The sequence below is a fragment of the Lepus europaeus genome, chromosome X, assembly GCF_033115175.1.
Source record: "Lepus europaeus isolate LE1 chromosome X, mLepTim1.pri, whole genome shotgun sequence".
Classification (NCBI taxonomy): domain Eukaryota; kingdom Metazoa; phylum Chordata; class Mammalia; order Lagomorpha; family Leporidae; genus Lepus; species Lepus europaeus.
Genome location: NC_084850.1, coordinates 77,939,654 through 77,960,073, shown reverse-complemented (window position 1 = coordinate 77,960,073; position 20,420 = coordinate 77,939,654). Strand labels below are relative to the sequence as shown.

General features: G+C 35.7%; 1 protein-coding gene and 1 non-coding gene across 9 annotated transcripts in view; one reads left to right on the top strand and one right to left on the bottom strand.

Annotated features, from left to right (window-relative positions):
• PCDH11X (protocadherin 11 X-linked) overlaps positions 1–20,420 on the bottom strand; it is a 727,311-nt gene that overhangs the window by 361,410 nt on the left and 345,481 nt on the right. The gene's annotated exons all lie outside the window — the stretch shown is intronic.
• LOC133753903 (small nucleolar RNA SNORA42/SNORA80 family) lies at positions 4,541–4,675 on the top strand. The gene has a single exon (XR_009865137.1). It is a non-coding gene; the product is annotated as a small nucleolar RNA SNORA42/SNORA80 family (small nucleolar RNA).

Here is a 20,420-nt window from a genome sequence, read left to right as displayed (position 1 = left end):
TTATCAATTCACCAGGCTATTTAGAAATTAATCCATTCACTAGCCAGGCTAGCAAGTAAGGACAGTGATTGTCAAGACAGACATAGTTATCTTTGCCCTCATAGATTCTAGTCTCAATAACAGAATGAAGATAGGAATAGAGATAACCATGATACTTACAGTATTCAAACAGTTTAGAAACCCTTCTTTATTACAGAGGTAATGCATAACTTTATCTCAAAACAATTTCTAAATATTTAGTTACAGCTTTAGCAGAGATATAAAATGAACATTAATTAAAGGCACAACTTAATATTTACCATAGCTCAAGTCCAATCTATGATGCTGCCAGATTTCCATAATACAGAAATAAAAGCTATCCTCCTGAGTGATCTATGAAGTCTTGAATTATCAAAGGCTTACATTAAAACTGCATAAGATAGGGTCTGAGCTTTATTTAAAAAGGTATTTCATTTCCCTAGAGGCTCATCTGCCTCAGGCGTCTTCACAGTATTTAGCTCTAAAGTATCTAAAATATTTTAAGCTTGTACAATTTTCACTGCTTTGTGAAGTTATCATGTAGATTTACCTTTTTTTTCCAATTTGCCATATTGAAGTTATTTTCAGCTTCCAATTCAACATAAAATTACTGATGATTCCACTTAACTCTGGCTGAGTTTATTCTCAGCAGAGCTCTGTATTCAGACAGTTTGGTTTTTATTATTGGTTGTTTATTGTTGATATTCTAGGAAGAATGCATGAATTGTAATTCTTTGGGAACTTTAGTGATGTAATTTTTCAATCAACTAGTGTTCATTGAGTGTCTACAATGTGGCAAACATAATGCTTAAGAGCTCAGGCTCAGGGGCAGACGTTGTGAGGGTTAAGCTGCCTCTTGCAATGCTGGCATCCCATATGGATGCTAGTTGAGACCCAGTTCCTCCACTTCCAATCCAGCTCCCTCCTAATGGCCTGGGAAAGCACCCAAGGATTGCCCAAGTGATTGGGCCCCCCACAACCAATGGGGAGACCCAGATGAAATTCCTGGCTCTTGGTTCCTGGCTTCAGCCTGGCCTAGCCCCAGCTGTTGTAGTTATTTGGAAAAGTGAACCAGCGGATAAGAGATATCTTTCTCTCTCTTTAACTCTGACTTTCAAACAAATAAAATAAAAAAGGTCCTGCTTTTAAAAAAAAATGAGTGCAGGCTCAAAAACCAGCTCCACCACTTACTTAACTCTATGATAGTGGGCAAGTTGCTCAACCACTCTAATCTGTGCTGGAGTTTGCTCTTCTGTAAAACACCAATAATAATAGTAATGACATGACAGAGTCACTGTGGGGGCTAATGAGGTTAACACAGTAAAGCAATTAACACATTGTCCTACAGCAAGCACTCAACAAATCCCAGCTATCATCATCATCATCATGATCACCATCATTTTAACTATGCACTATGTGGAATCTTGAGAACACTATAATAAACAAGGAAATATCTTACAATCTACTGACCATGTCAGCAACTAAAACTACTTAGATGTGATCAACTAATTGCTGATGAATATAAAAGTGCCTTGAGTGGTAGTAAAAGATGGTAAGGCAGTTTTAACTTTGGGGTCCCATGTGACTCACTGCCTCATGAAAATGAATTATAGAAAACTGCATAATACTAATCTAGTTTGCCTGAAGCATATGTTTTAAGAAATCATTTTATTCAGCTAGTATCAGCAGTCCAAAAGTAAAAACCTGAGTTTATTAAGGGCTTTAAACATGTCTAAATCTCCAGAGCCACATGACTTAATGCACAGTTCTTAATATGAAATCAGTAGTGAAACAAAGGTTTCTATTTGACACTCATGGGATCAGAATATTAGACCAGAATGATGAGCTTTTTTATGATATTCATTCTAATTGTGGTTCATCTTGAAATGATTAGATCTATTGTTAGAAAGAGGCATTGTCAGCACTAAGGATGCAGTGATTAATAGAATATTCTGTATGATTCCTTTGGATATATGTCTAAAATCTTGCTTGAGCTGTGGACCCAAATTATTAAGTGATTAAGGAAATTGTAATTGCCAGCCTTTATCCACATTCATCACCTGGAAAGAAAGTAATCATTGCAAGCTTAGGAAGGAAGAAAGCAAGATATTTTATAACTAGAACTGTGAAGTTAGACAGCAAAACTTAAAAATGGTTTCTACAGGAATATCCTGTAACACAATAAACCAGTACACCCTTAAAAATTCTCTGACAAAATCTAGTTTAATTTAGAAGAAGATCAAACTTACCCTCAGGAACATGAAGACATTTTCCTCACAATAATGACAACCTTGGTTATTTTCTTTTATTCCAAAAAATGGAGGAAAATGAATCTCAGCCAGCTCTGGCTGATAATCTACAAAAATTTTATAGTAACAGTATTTGTGCTGTTCCTAGGCATGGTTTTACTCTGATTCTTTCGTTTGTCACAAAGGCATGTGTCCAAGGTATAGCACTTCATTTTCTTTTTTTAAAAAAAGACTGAGTGGTTGGTTGTGTATGTGTGTGTATATGTGTGTGTGTTTGAGAGAGAGAGAGAGAGAGAGAGAGAGAGCGAGCTTCCATTCCCTGATTCACTCACTAAATGGCTGCAACAGCCAGGGGGCAGAACAAGGCCAAAGCCAGTAGCCCAAGTACTTGAGACATATTCTGCTGCCTTCCCAGATACATTAGTGGGAAGTTGGATTGCACTTAAGAGCTGACCTATAAATAATTACCTTAAAAGTAAATTATCAAACTATACCAATCAAAAGACAAAATTGATGAATTGATGGAGTGGATAAAAGAGAATCACACACAACCCAAGTATACACTGCTTACAAGAAACTCACTTCAAATCATTGACTTAATGAGGTAGGAATTAAAAGGATGAAAACAATGTATATAATGCAAGTATTCATCAAAGAAAGTGTGTCTATATTAACAAATTATGTGACTTCCCATGAAACAAAATTGTCAAAGAGAAGCATAACATAATAATATTCAGTCTAGTTAGAAGACATAAAGATCCAAAAGGTGTGTGTGACAAACAAAAGAGCCTTAAAACATATGAAGCAAAAACTTATGATAAAGCTGAAAGGAGAAAAAGACAGACATAAATTATAGCTGTGGCTTCAACATCTCATTCTCAGCAATTGATATAAAAGACAGAAGAACAGCAAGAGAGAAGAAATGAAAATCACCATCAATGAATAGTATCTAATTGATGTATTGATGATACATCTAATTGATGTATTGATGATATTAATTGAACATATATATATATATATATATATATATATATATATAAAACATTCTACCTCAGCACACCACAAATGTTTGTTTTTTGTTTCAGTCATAAAGATTTCATAAAGACAGATCCTATTTGGAGACATGAGACAATCATCAACTAAGTTAAAAAACTGAAACAATACAGAATGTATTCTCTAACCATATAGCATCAAACTAGAAATCAAGAATAGACAGGAAAAAGCGAAATCTCTAAATATAGGGAAGTTAAATAATATTTCTATTAAACCATCAAGTCAAAAGGAATATATAAATAGAAATAAAACTATCCACAGAGCTGAATCAAAAAGAATAAATAACACTATTTTGTGTTAAGTAATGCTGACAGGGAAATTTATAGCAGTGCATGTTTATACCAAATGAGTTAAGTCCTCAATCCAATAGTTTAGAAACTTAGAAAGGCAAAACAAAACCAAAACCAAGAGCATTATAGATATGTAGGTCTTGTGCAACATTTGAAAACCAATGTCATACACCACATCATAAAGAGGAAAAATCATATGATCCTATTAACAGAAAAAATTGATAAATATAAATATGCATTCATGATGAAATTTATGGCAGGTTAACAATACAAGAGCATTACTCCTAAAAATTAAAGAGATATTATATAAATACATTGGTATCTAACATCATAATTAATGGGGAAGGACTGATTGACATTCCCGTATAATTGGGAACAAAGATGCACACTCTCAACATTTTTACTCAAGTACTAGACATTTGAACCATGCAATAAGGCAAGAAAATGAAATAAATGGCATACAAATTGGAAAAAAATAAGTTATTTAGAAACATGCAACAAGCAAATGAGAGGATGTTCAACATAATTAGCCATCAGAGAAATGCAAATTTAAATGACAATAAGATATCACTACACATTTATCAGAATGCTAAAATTAAATGTATAAAGAATAGCAACACCAAATACTGGAGAGGTTCCAGAGAAAATGAATCGCTCATACTTTATTCATGGCATTAAAAATAGTATAGATACAGTTTGACAATACAAGACTAAACATATGACCTAGCAATTACACTTTCAAATATTGATCTCAGAGAAATTAAAACTTATATTCATCCAGAAACTTATATGTTAATGTCCATAGATTATTCATAATAGTCAAATATTGAAAACAGTGTTGGTGCCATTCAACACGTAAAAGGTTAGACAACAAACTGTGATACATCAATACCATGGAATACTAAGGGGTAATGAAAAGGAATGAACTGAGCATGGTAAATGATTTATGTCAAGCCCTTCTCTTTGGCCTTCATAGGGTACCCATGACAGGGTAAACAGCAGCCTTGAACCATTGCCTGGCTTCCTTACCTATGGGTTATGAGAATTGATAAAGGTTGCACAATGTGTTTTTAAAAAGTTTACAAAGAATGAACAAATTATACTCACAACAACTTCGATGACCCTCCAGAGAACTATGCTGAGTGAAAAAAGCCAACCTTCAAGAATATATTTGATGGGATTTCATTTATATACCTTTTAAAATCACAAATTTTTAAGAATTAGAACACATTAATGGTTGTCGGAAGTAGGGGAAGAAGGGGAAGACATTTGACTGAGCAGTTAAGTAGCTGACTGAGACACCTGTGTCCCATGTAAGAGTTTCAGGATTCTATACCCACCTCCAACTCCAAGTTCCTATTAATGCGGCCACTAGGAAGCAGTGGTAATGGCTTCAATAACTGTTGCTACCACCAATGTGAGAAACCTAGACTAAATTCCCAATTCCTGGCTTTGCATTTGACCTAGCCTTGGCTATTGGAGGCATTTGGGGAAGTGAATCAATGGATGGGAGCTGTTTCTCTGCATCTAGAATAACTCAATATTAAAAAAAGAAATTAGGAATGAGGAAAGTTTGTGGGGCATAGATGAGTACGGTTATAAAAGGGCAACAATAGGAAGGATCATCTTGGTGATACAGTTGTTCAGTATCTTGACTGTGACAGTAGATATAGGAATATATATATATGTGTGTGTGTGTGTGTGTGTGTGTGATAAAATTCTACAGAACTGAATGTACACATATAAATGTATGTATAACATGGCTGAAATAGGAATTGCTCCAAAGTCAATATCCTGGCTATGATATTAGACTATAAATTTGCAGGATGTTAGGTCAACACAGAGTCCAAGAAATCTTACAACTTCATGTAGATATGGAATTATCTCCATACAAATTATAATTTAAAAATCAAAGCTATCTTGAGTTCATTTGTCTCTTGCAATGATGTGATAAGTTGCCAAATAATTGAGATTACTTTAAAATGTTTTGTTCATAATCTTGTTTTATAATTAAAATTTACATTCAATGTGTTTGTGGGGTTTTTGTTGTTTTTTTTTTTTTTTGACTCTTAATGTAAGGTGGATATTTCTGTCATTTTACATGGTTTCTCAATGAGATTTTTATATATAAAATTATAAAATGTTCCCCCCCCCAAAAAAAAAAGAAAGAAAGTAGTTTAGGAAAATCAGAATTTTTATTTTTTTAATTTTTTTTGACAGGTAGAGTTAGACAGTGAGAGAGAGACAGAGAGAAAGGTCTTCCTTTTTCCGTTGGTTTCCAAGTGGCTGCTACGGCTGGCACGCTGCGGCCGGTGCTGCGCCGATCTGAAGCCAGGAGCCAGGTACTTCCTCCTGGTCTCCCATGCCGGTACAGGGCCAAAGGACCTGGGCCATCGTCCACTGCACTCCCAGGCCACAACAGAGAGCTGGACTGGAAGAGGAGCAGCCAGGACTAGAACCCAGTGCCCACATGGGATACCGGCACCGCAGGTGGAGGATTAGCCTAGTGAGCCGCGACACTGGCTGGAAAATCAGAATTTTAAGGAAACAACAAGTTGGCCTGTTTGGGATAAAATATATGAACTATAAACATTGTCCTTGGTGCAAAAGATATCCACTGAGGAGGATGTTCACTTTTCACAATCTTACAAGCTGTTAAGAACCGGATATTTTTTAATCCTCATTGAGTTTAAAGAAATTACAAGGAGGGGGTGGGGAGCAGCCAGGGCTGTGGCATAGCAGATAAAGCTGCTGCCTGCGACACCAGCATCATATATGGCTGCCAGTTCCTGTCCCAGCTGCTCCACTTCCGATATAGCTACCTGCTAATGACTTGAGAAAAGCAGCAGAAGATAGCCCAAGCACTTGGGCCCCAGCTACTCACATAGCAGACCATGGAAGAAGTTCCTGGCTCCTGGCTTTGGACTGGCCCAGCTCTGGCCTTTGCAGCCATTTGGGGAGTGAACAAGGAATGGAAGCTCTGTCTCTTTCTTTCTCTCTCTCTTTTTTCTCTCACACTCTGCTTTTCAAATAAATAAATCTTTAAAAAAAAAAGCCAGGAATAATTAAACAGTAGAAAATGAAATAAAGGTTAACCAAGAAACTGGAAAGATCTCATCAGGAGAAAGATTGCATTTGACTCCATCACAGCATACCTTTCATGTGTGTCATTAGTGCCAAGATTAGATTCATTGAAAAGGATATATTGTTTTTCATATGTCATTGCACACCATCTCTTAGTTGATGCATCCATTCCAGTGCTTCTAATTTTATTTAGTAGTTTGCTTAAGAAAAATATTATATATATGTATCTCCACATTTTTAGGACTACCCTCATTTGTATTTATCCTCAATAAACATCAAAGTCAATGGGTCTCCTTTATTACTTCTTGCAAGGTGACCCTAATTTATAATAACTCTGTTGAAATTATGATGGAATTTATTTGGACCACTATTCTCTCATTTATATTTAAATGCATACCATTAAAATCAGTGCAACTTTATCATTACTATTTTAATATAAGCCCCTGTGTATCATCACATGAATATATACTAAGCAAGATTCTTCTGAAGCAGTGTAACCTGCATTAAAAATGTAGATACAAACTATCTTCTCATTTATAATTTCAAGATTTTTGCTGAGATTAATAAAAAAGTAATCTGGGCCAGTATGAAACACTGGTTGCCTGACATGCAGACAGTTTTAATAATTATAGATCAAACATTAAATGATTGAGAAAAGTTAACCACAAAAAAGTTGCTCTTTATTCTACAACAAGTTATAAAAACAGGCTTGCACAATTTTTCATTAACAGAGACACACTTTTGATCATTATGCCAACATTATGATTGAGTAAATTGGCCAAATGATCATTAAAGTGAATAATTTATTTTAAAATGCAAGCTTTGAAATTTAAGAAGTAATGAGTAAATTTTATCATATGTCTAATTATACTTCAATGAAACTATGAATAATGTTAATAACAGTATATAGGTGTTGAACTCTGATAGGCAGAATTCTAAGATGACTCCCAGTGATTTGCCACCTTCTCCACTTTTTGATTGTGGGTAGAACCTGTGAATATTAAACCCATGATTACATGCTATTATATGGCATAAAGGAAGATTATACAGAGTGTGTCTCCTAATCAGGTAAGTCCTTTAAAAGCAAATGGTTTTCTTTAGCTGATCAAAGAAAAGGGATTCAAAGAGATGTAGAGCAGGTGTTCTGGAAGAAAATAAGCATCCATGTTGGGATTGCCAATGTTGAACATCATGTGCTAAGGAACTGTAAGTTGCTTGCAGAAGCAGATCATTATTCTCAGCCTATAGCTAGCCGTAAACAGGGGTGTCAGTCCTACAAAGGGAAGGAAATTAATTCTGAAAACAACTGGTGTATGTAGAAGAGGACTCCACCTCCAGGTGAGAACAATAGTCCTGGTTGATATCTTGATTTCTTCCCAGTGAGACCGTTAAACAGAGAATCCAGTTATTCTATGCCTGGTCTTTCTAATTACAGAAACTGTGAAATGATATGTTTGTGGGTTTTTTAAGACACTAAGAAATGTATTAACTAGCAATTGAAAAGTAACGAATGTGTCTATATTTATTTAAACTTTATTGTATTTCTGAACATTTTTAATTAAACATTAAGATAAAAAGAAAAACAACCAAAAAGGGTGAGCAATATCAGAGAACAGGCTTGTTAATCTGTACAACAATAAACTAGTCTCAGTGGAAGCATAAAAGGTCTTACTAGTCATAGGTGTAATTCATCTGAGCATTTGTTAGAAGGTGTAGAAATGTTTAATGGAAGATAATAAATAACTACAATGTATAGTGCGTGACAAAGTAGAAATAAAGTGCTCTGAGTTGCATTACAATGTTCTATTAGACAGTTGGGTCAGTTAACGTATGAGCTGAAGGTTGGCACATCAATCTCTTTAGTTGTCTCGAATGAGAGCAATGTGTATTGTCTGTAATACAGTTGCATGATTGAATTAAGATCCTTTAAGAAGTCTTATAGACAAGAAATTATCATTTCAATTACAATACCTCCACATTAGTACTCAAGTTAATTTTCATGGTTGGGTATATTAAAATTGATAGAAATTGAAATTTCCCATGGATGTTACAAAGCATATGTGATTCCCATTTGAAACCAGTTTACGTTACCGCAGAATGGGTTTTAGATTTGACATCTGAGTAACACTGACCATCTATATTAGTTCTAAATCTATGCCCAGTGGATTGCAATACCACAATTTATGTATGAATTAACTAAACAAGCAAACAAAAATAAATGGTCAGATGTTAGGCATAATCATAATTCTTTTTAGATAAGAAATTGTATATTAAATACAATAACCCAGACTTAATCTTCTGTTTCTTGAATCAACTTTTAAGGAGGGATCCACTCGTTTCATAGAATTCTTCCCAAATTCCAATATATGAGACATAGGTGAAAATTAAACATAAGAGAAATGAATGAGGGATGGAAATAGAAGCAAATAATATCTAGTGAGATGAAGTGAAATTACTGCAAATAAGATAGATACAGCAGATATTTCAAGGACATGTAGAAAAGTAACAGATATCTATAGATGGCAAAGAAACATAAAACTGCAAAGTAATTTATTTTTCTAAAGTAATGACTAGAATGCTTTGTTCTGAGCATATTGGATTCACCAGCCACATTTTGGACATGTGAGTATCTACCAATAGCTGCTAAAGAATGTAGGTATGTAAGGAATATGCTGTATTTGTAACTTTTAATATGCTACTTATTGAACACTTTCTATTTATTTATTAGACACTGTTACTTTACATGCATTTTATATATTATTTCTTTAATCATGTAACTGAGGTGAAATGTTTTTAAAGTCTATATAGTTGTATATTACCTAATCATATGTATGAACAATGGTGAAAATAATTTTAAACAACAATAGCAACATTTAGAATTTATGAGTTTATAACTCAAACATAATTATGCAACTTTTTATTCATTTATGTAATTTAACCTTTGCAATAATCCAAAGAGATAATCTTTATTATCTTTAACTCCCACTACATAGATGAAGAAGCTATGATTCAGGGATATTATTTAATTCACCCCAAATTAGTCCAATTATAAGTGATAGAATTAGGACTTCAATGTACATCTGTCTGAATTCTTCTTAAAGTTATATATGCCATCTTACTTGTTGAGCATGATGCTCTCTCCAAATGCCAATGTTATATAAACATGAAGCATGAACCTAGGTAATTAAATATCTATGTAAAGTTTTTATAATGCACACATACATAACACCCACATACACATGCATTAAAATTATTGAACTTTATTTTAATGTTAGACTCCTTAAGCAATACAAATACCCAAAGTTTTCAAGGTGACATGGTACATCTTGTAATTTTTTTAGTTTCAAAAAAATGTGTTAAATTTTTGAAATCTTCGCATGACCTAGGAACATAAAATTTTGGTGAGCTTTGTTCTCTTCCAAAGATGTGAAAAATTTACCTTGTTGTAGAAAATTCACTTTTCAAAGCCTCTGAGCTTTCTCTAGATAAGATGGTGAGATAAACTTGGTTTGTTTATGACAGATGAAAATATGAAACATATAGGTAGAAGACTCTACCACAGATAAATGCCATCACTAGGCAAACTCATTCCTGTTCTGAAGCTATAAGCAATTGTCCATTGTATTATTCTGACCAGACAAGTAGTTGACTTGCTTTATCAGTGCCTTGGCATAATTGATCTTATAAATGCTGGACTTGTTTCATCATCTGTTATTAAATACACAGAAACCAAAGGAAACAACAAAATCATAACTAAAGATAGAGAAGAGAATCACTGCTGTGGAGATATTAGTGGGTAAGGCAAGATGGTAGCCTTTACAGCTACTTAGCAAACATTGATATTCTCCTAACAGGAATCTATGGCTTCTTTGTTTTGCAAACTTATTGATTTGGAAGACAGAGATAGAGATTTTACATCCCTTGGTTCATTTCTCAAATGGCTGCAATATTGAGGACTAGGCTAATCCAAAGCCAGGAGCCAGGAACTCCATCTGTCCGGGTGGGAAGGGCCTAAGTACTTGAGCTATCATCTGCTGCCTCACAGGATGTACATTAGCAGGAAGTTGGGTCTGAAGCAAAGAAGCTGGGACTCAAACCAGGCACTCTGATATGGGATGTAGGTATCTCAAGCAGGGACTTAACTACTGGACCAAACACCTGCTTCTTATGGTTTCTGTTGAATTTCTGTCTTTGTATGGACAATTGGAATACAGCAATATTAGAAAGAAACTTCATTATAAATATGAATTTTATTCAGAGTTTACTTTGTGCCAGACATTATGCTGAAGCCTTACATGCATGATCTTATGAAATTCTCCAAATAATACTCTCCATTGGAAATGTCACTCTCCTACTTTACAGATGAATTAAATGCAACATACTGAATTTATGCGATTAAGTGTCATAAAGAAAGTTAATAAGTTGCTCATGGTGACCTCGCTAAAATCAGCAGAGCCTATAATACTGACAATGAATTAATTGATAAAATTATTGATTCTTATAGGTTTAATTTTCTCTCATCATGAATTTCAGGTACATAGTGAGGGATATTTCACTATATTAAACAATCTTAGAAATGTATTTTTAAATAAATACTTCCTCCTACTGAACACTAAGTACTAGAACAATGAATATGCATGCCAATTTTGAAACAAAAAATATAAATAAACCAAGAGAAAACAAAATTTAGAAGAAAATTTTAAATAACATGAAGCTAGTGTGGGTAAAAGAATAATGGACAATGAATTCTTGACATTAAAAAGAATGAAATCCTTTGAAATACCTCATTATTGCATAGAGTTTAAACAAAGTGAGATTTAATGATATTGTTTAAATCAAAATTTCATAAAAAGGCTCCTAAATAAATGATCCTCTAAACAGGAATTCTTACCTTTAGATTCACAACAATTATCTTGAGTGGATTTAGTCTTAATGTTAAACAAAACAAAACAATATACTCTGTGAAAATTATTCCCTCACCATTGATGGAAGTGAAAATTAATGGTGAAGTGTTGACTGATCTCTACATGTAAAATTCAGACTATTGGAATCAGTTGAAAACGAAAAGATATACTTGATATATATCTTTTCTTTAAGTAACTTAAGAAATTGAAACCCCAGGATATCTAAATTCCATCTATTGAGTCCAGCATTGCCAAATTGTTGCATAACAGGTTAAGCTGCCCTTTGTGATGCGTATGTCCCATATCAGCCAGAGTTCCTGGCTCCTGGTTTTAGCCTGATCCAGACCTAACTGTTAGGGTAATTTGGTGAGTGAGCTAGTGGGTGGAAGATCTCTCTCTCTCTCTCTCTCTCTCTCTCTCTCTCTCTGTGTGTGTGTGTGTGTGTGTATTTGTCTCTATCTACCTCCCTTTCAAAGAAATCTTCTGTTTTAAGTGGCATAATGTAAGTAATAATGGAGACTGAACAAATAAAATAAACTCAAAAATACATTCTCTATTTTAGCACAGATGTTGTAATTTTGTTTTTGCACTTGGTGTTTTATCTCATAGTTTTCTCATATTATTTCTTGTTTTTTTTTCTTAATGACCATTATTATCGAAAATAGTAATGTTGGTTTGCCATTGTAGACTTTGATAAAGCCTGCAGAGAAACACTGCACTTACTCAAAGCTCTCTCTATATGTGCTTCCTTCATAAAGGGGAGAAAAAAGACTAAAAAGTCAGCTTTTTTATTACTAAATATTTGTTTATTTGATAGAGAAACAAAGAGCAAGACAGTCAGCAAGAGACCTCCCATCTGCTGATTCATTTGTCCATCCTGGTCTCCCACATGGGTGGCAGGGAGCAAGTACCTGGGCCATCCTCTACTGCTTTCCCAGACCCATTAGGGAGGAATTGGATCAGGAGCATAGTAGCCAAGACTCAAATTTGCACTAGGAGACCCCAGCATTGCAAGCAGCTTAACCTGCTATGCCACTTTGAACAGAAAATACTTGCATTAAGATTAAGGAAATTTATTTGTCAAAACTCTTACCTAATTGGCAAGAATTAATATAGTCACTGAAATCATACCCAGACCTGACAGCTAGAACTCAATTCCACTCAATCATTCAAACCCTCAGGGGGTCTCAGGGTTACTTTTGAAAATCTAAGAATATGACCCAGAATGTTCTTTATCAGCAAGCTTCTGTATTCATAGACTGTAATATAGCTACATTAAAAAGGAAAATATTTTGTGCTTATATTTCATTTTCTTTTTTATTATATTCATATGCACTTTCAATTTTTTTTTTAAAAATCCATCCTTTTGAAGCTTCTATCTCAAGTAGCAGCTTCTTCAGAATCTTGTATTTCTTTGCCTTTTAAAATTGTGTTCATATGGTCTTTCAGTAAAAAAGTACCTACTTCTGAAGCCACTTTTCTAAAATATATATTAAAACATATTTTAGAGGTATCATGTAATTCATAAAAATGTTTTGTCCTTTAAAATTAAAATAACTCAGAAGAGAAGGAATTCTTTTGTTATCTGTTAAGGCATAGTATCTTAATGAAGGCATGGGTTTTTTGTTTTTCTTTTCTTTTTTTTTTTTTTTTTTTGACAGGCAGAGTGGACAGTGAGAGAGAGAGACAGAGAAAGGTCTTCCTTTTGCCGTTGGTTCACCCTCCAATGGCTGCTGCGGCCTGCGCGATGTAGCCGGTGCATCGCGCTGATCCGAAGCCAGGAGCCAGGTGCTTCTCCTGGTCTCCCACATGGGTGCAGGGCCCAAGCACTTGGGCCATCCTCCACTGCCTTCCCGGGCCACAGCAGAGAGCTGGCCTGGAAGAGGGGCAACCGGGACAGAATCCGGCGCCCCGACTGGGACTAGAACCCGGTGTGCCAGTGCTGCAGGCGGAGGATTAGCCTATTGAGCCACGGCGCCGGCGACATGGTTTTAATAATGATAAAAATTCTTTCTTTTGAGAATTCTTCCTTTTGGCTTCTCCATGTCTCACTTAAGAAATCCCAGGTCTCAAAGGTAAATGCCCATAACAGAGGGAGAAAAAAAGAAAAAGAGAAATGCTTGGAGCTATGAGTACAGTAAAACTTTATATCATTCATTAATTCATCCTAATCAAACAATGTGATACTCTATGTATTTCACCATCTTTATCATAAAGGGCTGAAGATTGGGTGTTGGTGTGTGTGGGGTGGGTGGGTATGTACACAGCCCATTGAAAAAGAGACTCTAAAAGCTAGACTCCAATAGATGATTGAGTTTCAACAGTAAGATGCATGATGAAACGACTCTGTATGTTAAATTTGATATATCCTGGGCCGGCGCTGTGGCTCAACAGGCTAATGCTCCACCTTGCGGTGCTGGCACACCGGGTTCTAGTCCCGGTCAGGGCACCAGATTCTGTCCTGGTTGCCCCTCTTCCAGGCCAGCTCTCTGCTATGGCCCGGGAGTGTAGTGGAGGATGGCCCAAGTGCTTGGGCCCTGCACCCCATGGGAGACCAGGAGAAGCACCTGGCTCCTGGCTCTGGATCAGCGTGGTGTGCCGGCCGCAGCGGCCATTGGAGGGTGAACCAACAGCAAAGGAAGACCTTTCTCTCTGTCTCTCTCTCTCTCACTGTCCACTCTGCCTGTCAAAAAAAATTGATATATCCTGTTTTAAAAAGTGCACTTAGTAAGCACATTCATGCCTCAATACCCACAACTCTTGGGGAAGGCTTTTGGCATAGCAGTTAAGATCCACTTGGGAAGCCTGCATCCCTTAGAGTGCCTAGATTTGAATACCTGGTGAGCTATTGATCCCACTCTCCTGCTAATAAACACCCTGGGAAGTAGCAGGTGATGACTAAAGTACTTGTGTGTTTGCCACCCACGTGGGATATCCTGGCTCCTGGCTTCCACCTGACTCAGCTTTATCTATTGCAGGTATTTGCGTAGTGAACAAGCAAATGGAAGATCTCTCCATCAGTCTGTCTGTTTATCTATGTCACTGCCTCTCTGCCTTAAAAAAGATAAATAAAATTTAAAAATAATGTGTGACTCTCTCTGTGTATATTTCCCCTCTACCTCTCTTCTGGTATGGTTGCAAGAGTTCCTTGTTTTGACAATCTGGCAACTGCTGCCTCAGACCTCTCTGTCGAAACTATTTCTAGATGCAGCAACTTAAGCAGCAGCCTTAAGGCTAGCATCCCCTATGAGTGCCATTTTGAGTCCTGGCTGCTCTACTTCCCATCCAGCTCCCTGCTAATGCACCTGGAAAAGCAGCAGAAGATGGCCTGAGTACTTGGGCCTCTGCCACCCACATGGGAGACCTAGATGGAGTTCCAGGCTCCTGACTTCAGCTTGGCCCAGCCTTGGTGGATGTGGCCATTTGGGGTAATGAACCAGTAGAGGATCTCTTTCTGCCTCTGTCTCTGTCTCTCTCACTTTGAAATGGTTCTTTCCAAATAAATAAATAAATCTAAAAAAAATTGTGACTTTTCTTGGAGGTACTTTTTAGTTGTATAACTATTGATATATCATAGCTAAGCAAAGGTGAAGATTATGCATTCAATGTTACAGAGTTTATATTAACTAAAAATAAAAGAATAATTTAAAGAGAATATCATTACTCTAGAAAAGTGAGAAATGCTTTTCTCATCCTAGACTTTTATTGTAACAATATTATTTAATTAGATAATCTCTGTTCCATTTTCCCTAGTTTATTAATTTATTTTTATTTATGAGAGAGAGAGAGAGAGAGAATCTATCCAGTGGTTCACTCCCCATATACCTACAAGATCCAGGGCTAGGCCTGGCCAAAGTCAGGAGCCAGAAACTCCATTTGGGTTTCCCACATAGGTGGCAGGTACTAATTACTTGAATCATTATCTGCTGCCTCCCAAAGGGTGCATTATGAGGAAGCTGTGTACTAAGTGGAGGCAGGACTCTGTCCTAGGCACTTTCATATGGTATTCTGGCACTCCAAGTGGAGGGTTAACCTGATGCACCACAACACCTGCCCCCATCTTTGCTCCTTTACAGTGTCCTTGAATATTAGATCTAGAGATACTTCATTATTCTGTGCAATTCAAGCTGCTAAAATCATGCCTTCATTGCCACAGAAAATTGAAATCATCATGCCTTCACACAGTCATAAACTTGGGGTTACATTTCATTTGGAAAAACTACTTTTCTTTATCAGTGAATATGACAATGAGATTGAAGTATGCTGTAAAAATATGTAGTAAAGGTAAAATTGAATCATGACTACTCTTGCAGCAAAGACCCACTGTGGCCTTTACTAGTCAAGTTTCAAACACACTTAAAATTCTTGTGGATAGAAAAATTACGTACTGGGTTCAAGATACTTACAGCTTTAATGTATTTCTTTCATTATGTTGTTTCCCGGTGATATTTCCTTAATGGAAATATTTTTTTGTGAACTAAAACACACGCACATAAAATGTGTGTCTGCTTCAGTTTCAATGATATTAATTATCTGTCCCTAAGAAACCACAGTATAAAATCACTTCAAGTTAAAGAAAAGTAAAGAAATAAACATAAGAACTGAGACACAGATACTATCATAACTCATAGCATTTTGATTTTATAGTTGAACCATGAACTTAACTCTGACCTTGCATGACAATTAAAGCAGAAAGAGAAACATCTAATACCCTATGCCACATTGTTTGTTTGATTGATGAGGAATTGAATATTAGATATTATGTAAAGTGTTACATGATACTTTTGATATTATTAAACAAAAAAGGAAAGTACTATGCATTACTAAATATGGTGCTAGAAGAAAAATAAGTAGATGAGATCATACTTTATTGCTGTCATGTAATATTACCTATATAAGGAAGCAATCTATAATAGTAGTTATTATCTAGGAGAACACAGTTGAGTGTGGTTCTAGGAAGCACTAGGTAGGGTTCAAGGTGCAATGAATCCAAAGAAACTATGAGTAAGAGTGGATTGAGGAGTTGGGGTAGTTTCACATTTTGGTACTGAATTTATTTACAGTACCTAAAGACCAGGATGAGCATCTTTCTCCTAGTTGTGACAAATTATATTACATTTTCACCCTTCAATTCATCTGTATGCCAATATGATCTAAAAAAAAAGGGTGAGTGCCTTTCTGCATGTATACATGTAATTCCCCCACAGTTGGCATAATCATATTAGCTGGTGAGCAGAGATTCATATGGTAGCAGAGATACAGAGTTGCTAGTAGTACATCCTACATTTCTAACAATTTTTAGAAGGTGCACTTAAGTGGCTTGTATACACAGGGCATTTAGGATATTTTTGAAAATTTGGGAAAATATGAAATCAACAAAGTTGCAGAGTGCACCATCTAGTGGTTCAGCATAGTACATGACAATATACAATAGTCTTGATGGCTCGACTACATAGGGGTCTTGGTTTGTAATTCTGGCAAACAGGATTTCATGTGCTTTCTCTTTGCCTCTTTTACTACTGACCATTGTATTGAATTTTAAAGGATAAGTGAACAGTGAGCATGGCTTTTGTAATATACACTGCCATGAATCTGTTCTATGGCATTGCTCATCAAAAATCAAAGAATTACTCAACACCTAAATCATTTAATAATAATAGCTGAAATACATGTCATGGCCACAGAATGGATGCATCTCAAATGTACTGATATATCTTTCTACACAAAGTTGATATATAACATTTGGAAAACTACATGGACCATTACTGTCTTAATATTTCTCCAGGGGTGGACATTTATCTCAGCTCTTAGGATGCTGGTTAACATGCCTGCATCCCATATCAGAGTACCTGGGTTCGATCCCAAGTTCTGGTTCCTGATTCCAGATTTCTGCTAATGCAGACCCTGGAAACCAGCAGAGATGGCTCCAGTAATTTGTTTCCTGCCACCCTCACAGGAGACCTGAATTGTGTTCCTGGCTCCAAGCTTCCATCCTGGTCCAGCCTCAGCCATTACAGGTATTTGAGCAGTGAACCAATGGATGGGAGTGCTTTTTCTCTTTCTCTCCCTCCCACTCATTTTCTCCCTCTCAAATTACAAAAAAAATTTCCCAAATTTCCAATTGTGACCCAAAATGGAAATTATTCCACATAGACACATTGGATCAAAATGAGGCTTATCTGTTTTCTCTGGCTCAAAGATGTACTTAAGAGATTGTCCATGATACACTAATGAGCATTTACACAAAAGAGTCCTATGCAATACGCCCTTTCATGGAAAAGTAGCATCCTTAAGAAATGTACCTAATCAGCCTATGTCCATAAGAACTTAAAATGGACATATTCCCAATAATCTCTATTTTACATACACAAGCTATTTTTTGTACTTGTTGGATTATCACTCAAGTAATTGTTAAGAACTGGAGAACAGAAACCACATATTTAACTGTACCTGTACATCATTGTATCTCTAGACAGCTGCAAATGGCAAATGCAAATATATTGAAAACCTTGTAATTTTAATACAAAAGATAATGTTCTTAGTTTTTTTATTTCTTTGCACATATCACCCACTTTGTCTCTTACTGGCATTTTTTTTTTACTACCATTACTATAATTTCTTAAAATCATTTAAAATAATTGAAATGATCAGGGATGACCTTTCTTTCAAATAAACTGATAATTTTTCTCAATTATACAATACCAAATCTTACATATAATAAATAATTACAGAATCTAATGTATTAATCAATTCCTTTAAAATGAACCAAGAGCACAGCTCCAGCCATTGTGGCCAACTGGGGAGTGAACCATCAGATGGAAGACCTCTCTCTCTCTCTCTCTCTCTCTCTGCCTCTCCTCTCCCTTGTAACTCTTTCAAATAAATAAATAAATCTTTAAAAAAATGAACCAAGAAGAGAAACAAAAACAGAATTACAGAATTTAAATAACTGAACTTTTCCTCCAGTACCTTACTCTTTTAATTAGTAAACAATATAAAAGAACTTTCTAATTTTCTTTGAAAGATGAGGACATTTGGGAAAACAAAGAAAATATTTCCTCTCTAGTAAGAAAGACAAAATAGAAATAATTTAGAGTCCTCTCCCTTTCTAGTCTGATGAAGTTCTATATTATACTGACAAATTTTCTACAATAAAATGAAGTATGTATTGAAACTGCCCAATGGCGCTGTGGCATAGGTAGTAAAGACACCATCTGCAGTGCCGGCATCCCATATGGGCGCCGGTTCGAGTCCTGGCTTCTCCATTTTTGATCCAGCTCTCTGCTATGGCCTGGGAAAGCAGTGGAAGATGGCTCAACTCCTTGGACTGGTGCACCCGTGTGGGAGACCAGAAGAAGCTCCTGGTTCCTGACTTTGGATCAGCACGGCTCTGGGGAGTGAATCAGCGGATGGAAGACCTCTCTCTCTGCCTTTCCTCCTCTCTCTGTGTAATTCTGACTTTCAAATAAAATAAATAAATCTTAAAAAAAAATAAAGAAAACAGCCCAAAGCTGCTGCCTGCACTTTTCATATTCAAAAATGTAAGTGTAGAATTTTAGTGTTTTCACCGCTAAATCCCTGTTGCCACATTCTTATATCTGCAGAATGTATTCAACGGCTATAGAAGATTGCAAACAAGAAGGCCCTAAAATAGTGACTAATGTACTTTATGGATGTTCTGCACTGCCATAGTCTCCTGAGACATGGCTAGCAGTGGAGAATCAAAGTGGAACTTCCTTGCAGCATATGGATTCTCTGGAATAATGTGTTGACAGTGGCAGAGCATTTATCAACAGCACTGGCAAGATGTACAGCAACCTCATCTCATTGTCTTTTTGTCACTGAAAAGTGAGGAACAAGTTCCCAGGATACCAACCTTATTGGTCAGTCTAGCAACATCCATATTCACCAAACCAACTGGAAAGGCAGTTGCCTTCCAACAGGAAAGATTCAGGGAGGGCATTTTAAAAGTTTATGGAAAATGCACATTGTGGGGAAAAAAAAAGCTACTCATGGATTTCAAAGGTTTTTTTTTTTTTTTGCACAAAAATAAATTTCCATTTTTCTACAAAGTACCCTTATATATGTTCATATTCATAGACTAAAATTCACTGCAACAAAGTTGAGATACATAAAACAAAAGTTAGACAATGAGAAAACTAGAGTTCCAGAGGACAATTTAAGTACACCTGTTCAAGCTGTCTTAAGATCATACTTTCACTTCATCTGATACACAAATTTCATGAAAAAAGAGAGTTCATGCATCTTGCCCATTTATATTTTTCTAAAATGTTTCCTCATATTTAAAAACATTTTCAAGTATTTTAGCATAAATATATTTCAAAAATGACAAGGATTTTTTTTCATAGAAATACAAGCTATTATCTCACCTTTAGATTATTCAAATGTATGGTGATTGCCTTCCATTGATTTTAATTACCCAGTGTAATCCATAGTACATTAGTTCAAAGCAATAAAGTAATTCACATTTTTGGATTTCTTACTTGAAAATGATTGTAACTCATTTTTATAAGGTTTTATAAACTGTATCTAATTAGGCATTTCTTGGAAGCCTTTTCTTAGTGTGACCAGAAAACTATTTTCAATAAAGTGAGATTATAAACCCAAATAACAGAATTTCTCTGGCAATACCAGGACTTAGGCCACAAAGTAATTAAGTTCACTCTTTAAGAAATAAATCGGCTTACTTACCAGCTTCCTTCTTTGTTTTCATTTCAATATATCTAGAAAAAAATCTTAAAAATCTTATTTTAGACTTGCCATTGTCCTAAATGGCTAATGACTTAAGATAAAATTGGAAA